Consider the following 13,278-nt stretch of genomic DNA (forward strand, 5'->3'; position numbering starts at 1 on the left):
AGTATACAGTATACACTAGTGCACTATTCAGTATACAGTATGTATTGTTTCTGTATGTAGTATACAGTATGCACTAGTGCACTATTCAGTATACAGTATACACTAGTGCACTATTCAGTATACAGTATGTATTGTTGCTGTATGTAGTATACATTATATACTGCTGCAGAATGTAGTATACAGTATACACTAGTGCACTATACAGTATACAGTATGTATTGTTGCTGTATGTAGTATACAGTATATACTGGTGCAGAATGAAGTATACAGTATACACTAGTGTACTATTCATTATACAGTATGTATTGTTGCTGTATGTAGTATACAGTATATACTGGTGCAGAATGTAGTATACAGTATACACTAGTGCACTATTCAGTATACAATATGTATTGTTCCTGTATGTAGTGTACAGTATACACTACTGCACTATACAGTATACAGTATGTATTGTTGCTGTATGTAGTATACAGTATTCACTAGTGCACTATACAGTATACAGTATGTATTGTTGCTGTATGTAGTATTCAGTATATACTGGTGCAGAATGAAGTATACAGTATACACTAGTGCACTATTCAATATACAGTATGTATTGCTGCTGTATGTAGTATACAGTATATACTGGTGCAGAATGTATTATACAGTATACACTAGTGCACTATTCAGTATACAGTATGTATTGTTGCTGTATGTAGTATACAGTATATACTAGTGCAGAATAAAGTATACAGTATACACTAGTGCACTAGTCAGTATACAGTATGTATTGTTGCTGTATGTAGTATACAGTATACACTAGGGCACTATACAGTATACAGTATGCATTGTTGCTGTATGTAGTGTACAGTATACACTAGTGCACTATTCAGTATACAGTATGTATTGTTGCTGTATGTAGTATACAGTATATACTGGTGCAGAATGAAGTATACAGTATACACTAGTGCACTATACAGTATACAGTATGTATTGTTGTTGTATGTAGTATACACTATATTCTGGTGCAGAATGTATTATACAATATACACTAGTGCACTATTCAGTATACAGTATGTATTGTTGCTGTATGTAGTATACAGTATATACTGGTGCAGAATGAAGTATACAGTATACTCTAGTGCACTATTCAGTATACAGTATGTATTGTTGCTGTATGTAGTATACAGTAAATACTGGTGCAGAATATGGTATACAATATACACTAGTGCACTATTCAGTATACAGTATGTATTGTTTCTGTACGTACTGTAGTATACAGTATATACTGGTGCAGAATGAAGTATACAATATACACTAGTTAGATGCTGGTAGGGGTAAACATAGTTAAGGTTAGATGCTGGTTGGGGTAAACATAGTTAGAGTTAGAAGCAGGTTGGGCTAATCATAGTTAGGGTTCGAAGCAGTTTGGGGTAAACATAGTTAGAGTTAGAAGCAGGTTGGGCTAAACATAGTTAGGGTTAGAAGCAGGTTGGGGTAAACATAGATAGGGTTAGATGCAGGTTGGATTAAACATAGTTAGGGTTAGAAGAAGGTTGGGGTAAACATAGTTAGGGTTAGAAGCAGGTTGGGGTAAACATAGTTAGGGTTAGATGCTGGTTGGGGTAAACATAGTTAGGGTTAGAAGCAGGTTGGGCTAAACATAGTTAGGGTTAGAAGCATGTTGGGGTAAACATAGTTAGGGTTATAAGCAGGTTGGGGTAAACATAGTTAGGGTTACCTTCTGGTTGGGGTAAACATAGTTAGGGTTAGAAGCAGGTTGGGCTAAACATAGTTAGGGTTAGAAGCATGTTTTGGGTAAAAATAGTTAGGGTTAGAAGCAGGTTGGGGTAAACATAGTTAGGGTTAGATGCTGGTTGGGGTAAACATAGTTAGGGTTAGAAGCAGGTTGGGGTAAACATAGTTAGGGTTAGAAGCATGTTGGGGTAAACATAGTTAGGGTTAGAAGCAGGTTGGGTAAACATAGTTAGGGTTACATTCTGGTTGGGGTAAACATAGTTAGGGTTAGAAGCAGGTTGGGGTAAACATAGTTAGGGTTAGAAGCATGTTGGGGTAAACATAGTTAGGGTTAGAAGCAGGTTGGGGTAAACATAGTTGGGTTAAATGCTGGTTGGGGTAAACATAGTTAGGGTTATAAGCAGGTTGGGGTAAAAATAGTAAGGGTTACATTCTGGTTGGGGTAAACATAGTTAGGGTTACATTCTGATTGAGGTAAACATAGTTAGGGTTAGAAGCAGGTTGGGGTAAACAGAGTTAGGGTTAGAAGCAGGTTTGGGTAAACATAGTTAGGGTTAGAAGCATGTTGGGGTTAACATAGTTAGGGTTAGAAGCAGGTTGGGGTAAACATAGTTAGGGTTAGAATCAGGTTGGGGTAAACATAGTTAGGGTTAGAAGCAGGTTGGGGTAAACATAGTTAGGGTTAGAAGCAGGTTGGGGTAAACATAGTTAGGGTTAGAAGCAGGTTGGGGTAAACATAGTAAGGGTAAGATGCTGGTTGGGGTAAACATAGTTAGGGTTAGAAGCAGGTTGGGGTAAACATAGTTTGGGTTAGAAGCAGATTGGGGTAAACATAGTTAGAGTTAGATGCTGGTTGGGGTAAACATAGTTAGGGTTAGATTCTGGTTGGGGTAAACATAGTTAGTGTTAGAAGCAGGTTGGGGTAAACATAGTTAGGGTATGAAGCATGTTGGGGTAAACATAGTTAGGGTTAGAAGCAGGTTGGGGTAAACATAGTTAGGGTTATATTCTGGTTGGGGTAAACATAGTTAGGGTTACATTCTGGTTGGGGTAAACATAGTTAGGGTTACATTCTGGTTGGGGTAAACATAGTTAGGGTTACATTCTGGTTGAGGTAAACATAGTCAGGGTTACATTCTGGTTGAGGTAAACATAGTTAGGGTTAGAAGCAGGTTGGGGTAAACATAGTTAAGGTTAGAAGCAGGTTGGGGTAAACATAGTTAGGGTTAGATGCTGGTTGGGGTAAACATAGTTAGGGTTATAAGCAGGTTTGGGTAAACATTGTTAGGGTTACATTCTGGTTGGGGTAAACATAGTTAGGGTTACATTCTGGTTGGGGTAAACATAGTTAGGGTTACATTCTGGTTGAGGTTAACATAGTTAGGGTTAGATTCTGGTTGAGGTAAACATAGTTAGGGTTAGAAGCAGGTTGGGGAAAACATAGTTAGGGTGAGAAGCATGTTGGGGTAAACATAGTTAGGGTTAGAAGCAGGTTGGGGTAAACATAGTTAGGGTTAGAAGCAGGTTAGGGTAAACATAGTTAGGGTTAGAAGCAGGTTGGGGTAAACATAGTTAGGGTTAGAAGCAGGTTGGGGTAAACATAGTTAGGGTTACATTCTGGTTGGGGTAAACATAGTTAGGGTTAGAAGCAGGTTGGGGTAAACATAGTTAGGGTTAGAAGCAGGTTAGGGTAAACATAGTTAGGGTTAGAAGCAGGTTGGGGTAAACATAGTTAGAGTTAGAAGCAGGTTGGGGTAAACATAGTTAGGGTTACATTCTGGTTGGGGTAAACATAGTTAAAGTTAGAAGCAGGTTGGGGTAAACATAGTTAGGGTTAGAAGCAGGTTGGGGTAAACATAGTTAGGGTTAGAAGCACGTTGGGGTAAACATAGTTAGGGTTAGATGCTGGTTGGGGTAAACATAGTTAGGGTTAGATGCTGGTTGGGGTAAACATAGTTAGTGTTAGAAGCAGGTTGGGGTAAACATAGTTAGGGTAAGAAGCATGTTGGGGTAAACATAGTTAAGGTTAGAAGCAGGTTAGAACCACCCTCACTCACTCATTCACTCACTCACTCACTCACTCACTCACTCACTCACTCACTCACTCACTCACTCACTCACACACACACTCACACACACACATTTCAGACTGAACAATGTCTTTTGCAGGTCCACATCTCTTTCCCGCGCTTATGTGCCGATCCTCCCACGTGAACCAACTTCCTGATGAAACAATGTATCATATCTTGACTAAACTAAACAGTTGTCTGTTATGTGAACCCATCTCTTCCCCGCGCTTATGTGCCTATCCCCCATGTGAACCACACGTTAACCACACCTTCCAGACTAATCAATGTATCATCTTCACACAGACCCCATATATATAGCTTGATGTTTGCCTTCCACTCATTTTACTCTGACCACAATGAGTAGGCGACTGACCAAGCTGTTATCTGTCGAAGAGGTTCTGGTCCAGGTTTTTGGACATGATGATGAGGGCACTGAAATTGAACCAGAGATAGAGGAGGATGTCTCGGAAGTGGAAGACAACACAGATTTAGATCCAAACTTTGAGGAGACTGACCAGTCAGATGGAGAGGGAGAGGCACCTGAAGAACAGGCACCTGAGGAGAGATTCCAGTCCAAGAGTGGACACTTGCTCTGGTCTTCATCCCCCCAGGACAGAGGAGGTAGAGCGAGAGTGCTAGTCTGGTTAGGAGTGTGCAAGCCCCAGCCCTAGCCCCAGCCGCTGCCCTGGCTGCTCTCCCCCAACAAGGACATGGGCAGAAAAGGAAGCGCTGTGAGCTCTGTGCCCCTAGAGACAACAAAACAAGCCTGAGATGCTGCAAATGTGATGCCTATGTATGCAAGGCCCACTCTGACCTGAGTATCACATGCCACACATGTGCATGAATTCACACACACACACACACACACACACACACACACACACACACACGACTTCATGTTGAGTTTGGTCTTTGGTTTTCAATGTATTTTTTACATTACATGTTCATTTTGTATTTTCACTGCAGTTATTTTATGTCTAATTCTATAAATTCATGTTAAACACTACTTTGAGACATTGATCACAGCTAAAGAATGTTGAATAAAAATTTGGTGGTGAAAAATGTTTTTTGTGCTAATTTAAGAGCAGTTAAAACAGACTGGTCAATTTTGACCGGGAACACTAAAGTAAGGGGCGGGAGGTGAACATGACAGAAGGGTTAAACATAGTTAGGGTAAGAAGCAGGTTGGGGTAAACATAGTTAGGGTTACATTCTGGTTGTGATAAACATAGTTAGGGTTACATTCTGGTTGGGGTAAACATAGTTAGGGTTACATTCTGGTTGTGATAAACATAGTTAGGGTTACATTCTGGTTGGGGTAAACATAGTTAGGGTTACATTCTGGTTGGGGTTAACATAGTTAGGGTTACATTTTGGTTGGGGTAAACATAGTTAGGGTTACATTCTGGTTGGGGTTAACATAGTTAGGGTTACATTCTGGTTGAGGTAAACATAGTTAGGGTTAGAAGCAGGTTGGGGTAAACATAGTTAGGGTTAGAAGCAGGTTGGGGTAAACATAGTTAGGGTTAGAAGCAGGTTGGGGTAAACATAGTTAGGGTTAGAAGCAGGTTGGGGTAAACATAGGGTTACATTCTGGTTGAGGTAAACATAGTTAGGGTTAGAAGCAGGTTGGAGTAAACAGTTAGGGTTAGATTCTGGTTGAGGTAAACATAGTTAGGGTTAGAAGCAGGTTGGAGTAAACATAGTTAGGGTGAGAAGCATGTTGGGGTAAACATAGTTAGGGTTAGAAGCAGGTTGGGGTAAACATAGTTAGGGTTAGAAGCAGGTTGGGGTAAACATAGTTAGGGTTACATTCTGGTTGGGGTAAACATAGTTAGGGTTACATTCTGGTTGGGGTAAACATAGTTAGGGTTACATTCTGGTTGGGGTAAACATAGATAGGGTTACATTCTGGTTGGGGTAAACATAGTTAGGGTTACATTCTGGTTGGGGTAAACATAGTTAGGGTTACATTCTGGTTGGGGTAAACATAGTTAGGGTTACATTCTGGTTGGGGTAAACATAGTTAGGGTTACATTCTGGTTGGGGTAAACATAGTTAGGGTTACATTCTGGTTGGGGTAAACATAGTTAGGGTTACATTCTGGTTGGGGTAAACATAGATAGGGTTACATTCTGGTTGGGGTAAACATAGTTAGGGTTACATTCTGGTTGGGGTAAACATAGTTAGGGTTACATTCTGGTTGGGGTAAACATAGTTAGGGTTACATTCTGGTTGGGGTAAACATAGTTCAATCTTATTTTTCCGTTCTTTCATTCTGCTACATGACAGTTATGCACTCTGGACTCCACCTAGACCTGCTTGGTAGCTGTTAAGGTTCATTTTAATAAGCTTTCTGTATTACATTATATAATAAGTACGTTTGTGTGTGTGGGAACGTCTGTGCCCCATTTGTAATGCAAAACTGTTATACAAATATTAAACTCCTGCGATTGCACTGGCGGCCCCAGCCACGAAAAACAGGGGAGCGCAAGTTCACCTAACTCAATCCGCCAGAGGGATTCGACAGGAAAGCCTTCATGTTTGGAAATAATTACTGTTTCATCAGAGAGAAAGAAAATACAGTGAATGCTGCGGGGGGTCTCAACACAACTGATCCTTCACCTCTCTTACTCCCCGCTTTATAGAACACCTTACTGTGACGTCACAAAGCTACTGTTTAAATGTGAGCTCCTGAGTTTTAACTGTAACGCAGATCAGATATATAATATTATAATATAAGATATTGTGACCATGTTGGGAAAAAAACCTTGTAATGTCGCCCTCTTGTGGCATTTTTGGAGAATTGTAATAAATAAAGTAATATGATGTTGTTACGTGCATGAGGTACACGTGTTTTTTTCTGTTTTCTTGTATTCCTCTTTGGTTGTTCTCTCTTTCTGTCTGTCTGTCCTTTTGGAGTACAAGTGGCTGCTGACTGGCAGATGTTGTGACTGTTTAAAAAAATCATATTACTTTTTTATTAACAATTCTCCAAAAGTACCACAAGTGAGTGACATCTAAAAAACTTTTTTTAATATGGTCACCTGATCTCATTTTACCATATAATATTACTTTTTATAACAATTCTTCAAAATTCTTCAAAAGTGCCAAAAAATTTTTTTAACATAAATATTTCTCTGACCCTAAAAGGTCACATAAATAAAGGTAAACAATAAGAATTGAACCAGAAAACTCTTGTAGTGCTAAGTAACATTTGATTTCATTACAGTTAAAACATAGAAGCTCACAGTAGCTTTGTGACGTCACAGTAAGGTGTTCTATTAAGCGGGGAGTAAGAGGGATGAAGGATCAGTTGTGCTGAGACCCCCTGCAGCGTTCACTGTGTTTTCTTTCTCTCTGAAAAAACAGTTATTATTTCCAAACATGAAGGCTTTCCTGTCGAATCCCTCTGGCGGATTGAGTTAGGTGAACTTGCGCTCCCCTGTTTTTCGTGACTGGGTTCGCCACTGCCGCAGGAGTTTAATATTTGTATAACAGGTTTGCATTACAAATGGGGCACAGACGTTCCCATGCACACGTACTTATTATATAATGTAATAAAAAATGCTTAATAAAATGAACCAAGCAGGTCTAGGTGGAGTCCAGGGTGCGTAACTGTAATGTAGCAGAATGAAAGAACGGAAAACTAAGATTGAACACAAAACTATTTAAAATAAAACTAATATATTGATAATAATAATAATAATACAAATAATAAACATCTACACTAAACACGACACCTTTTCTTATTGTTGAATTCATGTGTTTCAGCCACGACAAGAGCTAACAAGTGAAGTCATAAATGAATGAAAATACCAAAACCAGCAATATTACACCAACCAGCATCTAACCCTAACTAAGTTTACCCCAACCAGCATCTAACCCTAACTACGTGGGCCTACTTCATTCTACTTATACTACATACAGCAACAATACATACTGTATACTTCATTCTGCACCAGTATATACTGTATACCACATACAGCAACAATACATACTGTATACTGAATAGTCCACTAGTGTATACTGTATACTTCATTCTGCACCACTATATACTGTATACTACATACAGCAACAATACATACTGTATACTGAATAGAGCACTAGTGTATACTGTATACTTCATTCTGCACCAGTATATACTGTATACCACATACAGCAACAATACATACTGTATACTGAATAGTGCACTAGTGTATACTGTATACTTCATTCTGCACCAGTATATACTGTACACTACACACAGCAACAATACATACTGTATACTTCATTCTGCACCAGTATATACTGTATACCACATACAGCAACAATACATACTGTATACTGAATAGTGCACTAGTGTATACTGTATACTTCATTCTGCACCAGTATATACTGTACACTACACACAGCAACAATACATACTGTATACTAAATAGTGCACTAGTGTATACTGTATACTTCATTCTGCACCAGTATATACTGTACACTACACACAGCAACAATACATACTGTATACTGACTAGTGCACTAGTGTATACTGTATACTTCATTCTGCACCAGTATATACTGTACACTACACACAGCAACAATACATACTGTATACTGAATAGTACACTAGTGTATACTGTATACTTCATTCTGCACCAGTATATACTGTATACTACATACAGCAACAATACATACTGTATACTGAATAGTGCACTAGTGTATACTGTATACTTCATTATGCACCAGTATATACTGTATACTACATACAGCAACGATACCTACTGTATATTGAATAGTGCACTAGTGTATACTGTATACTACATTCTGCACCTGTATATACTGTATACTGAATAGTGCACTAGTGTATACTGTATACTTCATTCGTATGCATTAAGTTTAGTAAATAATCAGAGAAAGTGCATTAAAATGTCCATCATTAAATCAGTTTCCTGTAAATGATGTTGTTGTTGATTATTAAGATTTGATCAGAGGTGCACACACTTGCAGAAGACTGTATGAGAGGACAGCAGTTATTTTCTGACAGAACTTGGAGCAGAATGAGAGTTTGGAATGTGGGAATAACAAGGCGGCCGCTAGTTTGAGTGCAGCGTTCAATTTGTAGACATTGTTTACATGTAGTCAGGGCCGGAGTGGGCCCCTTTTTCAGCCCGGGAGTTTCATGCCCAAACCCGGCCCACTTTTTCCATGGAGGAGGAATTTGAATAAATGAAACAGCAGCTAGCTCTTACAATGCCTTTTTATTGGGTATAAATTCAGGTGTATGTTGGTTAGTTAACAGAAAACACTTCACTTCACATGTTTAATTCAAATTTAAATCAGATAAAGATTTGAATGGTAAAAATATGATAAAGATGATAATGTATTTACATTTGTACAGGAGCAATAAGTTGAAAAAAAAAAATTTAATTAAAATTGCAACAGAGAGGTGCTCTATTTTTAGGTTAAACTCTTAAGTAGCTTCACTACACGCATATTTAGTATGCTACCTACAGCATCAAAAGCCTCCTGATTTTATGCATTTTCAGCATTCTGAATATCTGGGTACTGGGTATCATTTAGAATCTATCCATCACATCTGTTCTGTGTGCAGCTTGTTACATAAAATAGTTTTTTTTTTTTTGTTAATTTTTATCCTCTCTACCTGTCTCTGTAGTCCTGGCCTCTCCATGCACCGTGGTAAAGTTAGTTTTATATTGGACATTCGCCTGACATTCGACTTTCTTTCGACTCGTTCTCGGCTAATAAACATCCAAAAACTAATTAATTGCACGACCTGATACCTCAGTAAACAAGGAACAAACTACAATTAATATTGTTTAAAAAGGTTTTTCTAATATTTTTTATTTAACGTTATTTGGTAAATGTGAGGCGCATCTGCGCTGAAATGCTAAGGAAGTGCTAAGGGAGCGTCTATAAAGTGCCGAGGTGTAGTAATTACCCAGTGGCGTGTACCATCTAATATAACTGTGTTAAATCCTACAGTATGTTTACAGTAAACATCGAGAAACGCTAATTTTGAGGTTGAAATACTTAACTAGTCTCCTGTACTAGTTAATACAACCACAATAATAATTAAAAGTCCCCCAGTTTGGGTGCATTACAAACGTTTTTTAAAAAATTAACAAAAATCAAGAAACACACGTTTAAAAAAGACAAAGGTTGTAGTAGTTAACTAGTCACCTGTACTAGTTACTACAACCACAATATTAATTAAAGGTCCCACAGCATAATAGGTAATCAAAAAATAAAAAAAAAAACATTAACAAAAATCGAGAAATGCACATCTGTGAAAAGACAAAGGTTGTAGTAGTTAACTAGTCTCCTGTACTAGTTACTACAACCACAATACAAGTTAAAAGCTCCACAGTATAGGTAAAGTAATGAATCAAAATATTTAAAAAATGAACAAAAATTGAGGAACGCAAATTTTGATATGATGAGGATTGTAGTAGTTAACTAGTCACCTGTACTAGTTACTACAACCACATTAAAAATTATAAGTCCCACAGCATGAGTACAGTAACGAATCAAAAATGTAAAAAAAATAACAAAAATCAAGAAACGCAAATTTTTGTAACACAGTGGTTGTAGTAGTTAACTAGTTACCTGTACAAGTTACTACACCCACAGTACAAATTAAAAGTACCCCAACATGGGTACAGTAATGAGTCCAAGTTTTATAAAAATTAACAAAAATCGTGAAACCTTATACTACTTACTACAACCACAATACAAATTAAAAGTTTTACAGCATGGTTGCAGTAATGAATCAAATGTTTTTAAAAATTAACAAAAATCGTGAAACGCAAATTTTAATAAGACAAAGGTTGTAGTAGTTAACTAGTCACCTGTACTATTTACTACAACCACATTTCAAATTAAAATTCCCCCAGCAAGAGTACAGTAATGAATCAAAGTTTTATAAAAAATTAACAAAAGTCAAGAATCGCAAATTTTGATAAGACAAATGTTGTAGTAGTTTACTAGTCACCTGTACTACTTACTACAACCACAGTACAAATTAAAAGTACCCCAACATGGGTACAGTAATGAGTCCAAGTTTTATAAAAATGAACAAAAATCGTGAAACCTTATACTACTTACTGCAACCACAATACAAATTAAAAGTCCAAAGACATGGGTACAGTAATGAATCAAATATTTAAAAAAATTAACAAAAATCAAGAATTGCAAAAATTAATACGACAAGGTTTGTAGTAGTTAACTAGTCACCTGTACTAGTTACTACAACCACAATACAAATAAAAAAAAACCAAGGCATGGGTGCAGCAACGAATCAAAAAATTTAAAAAAATTAACAAAAATCAAGAAACGCCATTTTTTATAAAACAAAGGTTGTAGTAGTTAACTAGTCACCTGTACTAGTTACTACAACCACAAAACAAATTAAAAGTCTAAAGACATGGGTACAGTAATAATTCAAATATTTTAAAAAATTAACAGAAATCGTGAAACGCAAATTTTGATAAGACAAAGGTTGTAGTAGTTAACTAGTAACCTGTTCTAGTTACTACAACCACAGTACAAAATAAAAGTCCCCCAGCATGGGTGCAGTAGGTAATCAAATATTTAAAAAACATTAACAAAAATCGTGAAACGCAAATTTTTAAAAGATAAAGGTTGTAGTAGTTAACTAGTCACCTGTACTAATTACTACAACCACAGAAAAATTTAACAGTCCAAAAACATGGTTGCAGTAATGAATCAAATATTTAAAAAAACTAACAAAAATCGTAAAACGCAAATTCTGATAAGACAAAGGTTGTAGTAGTTAACTAGTCACCTGTACTACTTACTACAACCAAAATACAAATTAAAATTTCCCCAGCATGGGTGCAGTAACTAATCAAAAATTTCAAAAATCAAGAAATGCCATTTTTTATAAAACAAAGGTTGTAGTACTTAACTAGTCACTTACACTACTTACTACAACCAAAATATAAGTTAAACGTGCCACAGCATGGGTATAATAGGTAATCAAAAAATTAAAAAAATTAACAAAAATCGTGAAAGGCAAATTTTAAAAAGACAAAGGTTGCAGTAGTTAACTAGTGACCTGTACTACAGCCACAATATAAGATAAATGTCTCACAGCATGGGTATAATAAGTAATCAAAAATTGTAAAAAATTAACAAAAATCGAGAAACGCACATTTAGAAAAGGTTGTAGTAGTTAACTTGTCACCTGTACTACTTACTACAACCACATTTCAAATTAATAGTCCCACTGCATATGTACAGTGGGTAATCCAAAAATTAAAACAATTAATAAAAATTGACAAATGTACATTTTGATAAGACGAAGATTGTAGTAGGTTGTAGTAGTTATTTAGGCCAGCTGTAGCCTAGTGTTTAAAGTACTGGACCAGTGATCAGAGGGTTGCTGGTTTAAGCCCCAAAATTTTGACTTGAGAAACCTCTGTCCTTTTTATCTCCTGACATTTGGCCCACATTTCCTGAGACAGGCTGATGTCTTGTAATTTAAGTGGTTTTACAAGAAGGCCATCAGGGAAACTGTGGTAGACAATGTGCTCAGTGTACCTGCCCTGAAGAGAACTGTGCATTTTTCTCACAAACTGTCCTGGATGCAATCCTTTCTTTTTGTTTAGGATGTTATGCTTGGTTATACCAAACCATGCGTCAACATGGCAATTAATCTCTCTTGTTTTTTCAGAGAAAATGTCATCAGTGTTTTCTGTTTTGTCAGTAGATTCCCCAACATAATTCCACTCCAAAGAGGAAATATTGAAAGGTAATGTTCAAACAGTTGATGACGCCTGGACAGTAGCATGGATTTTTATCTGATGACTCTTCCTCTTTATTCATCTTTAACTTAACAGAATCAGAAATATGCCTGAAACAAGCAGAGAAAGGTGAAGTTCCCACATGGGTTTTGGAAAATCTCTGCAATACTTCATCCTGGTCGATTTCAGCTGCTCTGTCATCTGAAATTCTTCAAGGTCACATACAGGGGTTGGACAAAATAACTGAAACACCTGGTTTTAGACCACAATAATTTATTAGTATAGTGTAGGGCCTCCTTTTGCGGCCAATACAGCATCAATTCATCTTGGAAATGACATATACAAGTCCTGCACAGTGGTCAGAGGGATTTTAAGCCATTCTTCTTGCAGGATAGTGGCCAGGTCACTACGTGATGCTGGTGGAGGAAAACGTTTCCTGACTCGCTTCTCCAAAACACCCCAAAGTGGCTCAATAATATTTAGATCTGGTGACTGTGCAGGCCATGGGAGATGTTCAACTTCACTTTCATGTTCATCAAACCAATCTTTCACCAGTCTTGCTGTGTGTATTGGTGCACTGTCATCCTGATACACGGCACTGCCATTGGATGCACATGGTCCTCCAGAATGGTTCGGTAGTCCTTGGCAGTGACGCGCCCATCTAGCACAAGTATTGGGCCAAGGGAATGCCATGATATGGCAGCCCAAACCAT

The sequence above is a fragment of the Trichomycterus rosablanca genome, chromosome 15 (genome assembly GCF_030014385.1).
Source record: "Trichomycterus rosablanca isolate fTriRos1 chromosome 15, fTriRos1.hap1, whole genome shotgun sequence".
In the NCBI taxonomy this organism is placed as follows: Eukaryota; Metazoa; Chordata; class Actinopteri; order Siluriformes; family Trichomycteridae; genus Trichomycterus; species Trichomycterus rosablanca.